The sequence below is a fragment of the Trachemys scripta genome, chromosome 4, assembly GCF_013100865.1.
Source record: "Trachemys scripta elegans isolate TJP31775 chromosome 4, CAS_Tse_1.0, whole genome shotgun sequence".
In the NCBI taxonomy this organism is placed as follows: Eukaryota; Metazoa; Chordata; order Testudines; family Emydidae; genus Trachemys; species Trachemys scripta.
Window position 1 is genome coordinate 116,086,052 of NC_048301.1, and position 1,473 is coordinate 116,087,524.

At 51.3% G+C, this 1,473-nt stretch overlaps 1 pseudogene; it reads left to right on the plus strand.

Annotated features, from left to right (window-relative positions):
- The window catches only part of LOC117876527, a 43,984-nt pseudogene that overhangs the window by 37,153 nt on the left and 5,358 nt on the right, over positions 1-1,473 (plus strand).

Consider the following 1,473-nt stretch of genomic DNA (forward strand, 5'->3'; position numbering starts at 1 on the left):
GGGGTGGAGATCCGGAGCGGCTTGGACAAGGAGCGGCTGCAGAACCTCAGCCACCAGCCAGACAAGAGTGATCATCTTCTTATTAAAGGAGGCAGAATAGTCAATGATGACCAGTCGTTCTATGCTGACATTTACATGGAGGATGGTCTCATAAAGCAAATTGGAGACAATCTAATCGTCCCTGAAGGAGTTAAAACCATAGAAGCCAATGGGAAGATGGTGATCCCTGGAGGAATCGATGTCCACACTCACTTGCAGATGCCATACAAGGGGATGACCACAGTGGATGACTTCTTCCAGGGAACTAAAGCAGCCCATGATCATTGACCATGTGATCCCTGACCCAGAGGCCAGCCTGACAGAAGCGTATGAGAAGTGGCGAGAGTGGGTCGATGGGAAGACCTGCTGTGACTATTCCCTGCATGTGGACATCACCCACTGGAACGACAGTGTCAAAAGGAAGTACAGATGCTCATCAAAGAAAAAGGAGTTAACTCCTTCATGGTTTACATGGCCTACAAGGATTTGTACCAGATATCAAACACAGAGCTGTATGAGATATTTAGCTGCCTGGGAGATCTAGGTGCAATAGCTCAAGTTCATGCCGAAAATGGGGATATCATTGAACAGGAACAAACCAGGATGCTGGAGATGAGAATAACTGGCCCAGAGGGCCATGTGCTGAGTAGACCAGAGGAGCTGGTGCAGAAGCCGTCTTCCGCGCCATCACCATTGCTAGCCAGACCAACTGCCCTCTGTATGTGACCAAAGTGATGAGCAAGAGTGCTGCTGACATCATCTCGCAAGCCAGGAAAAAAGGGAATGTGGTGTTTGGTGAGCCTATCACAGCCAGTCTTGGCACGGATGGGACACACTATTGGAGCAAGAATTGGGCCAAGGCTGCTGCGTTTGTGACCTCTCACCTTTGAGTCCAGACCCAACAACCCCCGACTACATCAACTCCTTACTGGCCAGTGGCGACCTGCAGCTTTCGGGGACTGCTCACTGCACATTCAGCACTGCACAGAAGGCGATTGGGAAGGACAACTTCACAGGAATCCCAGAAGGGACCAATGGCATCGAGGAGCAGATGTCCGTCATCTGGGACAAGGCAGTGGCCACAGGGAAGATGGACGAAAACCAGTTTGTGGCAGTGACGAGCACCAATGCTGCCAAAATCTTCAACATGTATCCACGGAAAGGGAGAATAGCGGTGGGGTCGGACAGCGACCTGGTCATATGGGATCCTGATGCAGTGAAGATTGTCTCAGCTAAAAGCCACCAGTCGGCAGCTGAATACAACATCTTTGAAGGAATGGAGTTGCGTGGGGCTCCGCTGGTCGTCATATGCCAGGGGAAGATCATGCTGGAGGATGGCAACCTGCATGTGACACAGGGAGCTGGGCGCTTCATTCCCTGCAGTCCTTTCCCAGACTATGTCTACAAGCGCATTAAAGCCAGGAGGAAGATGGC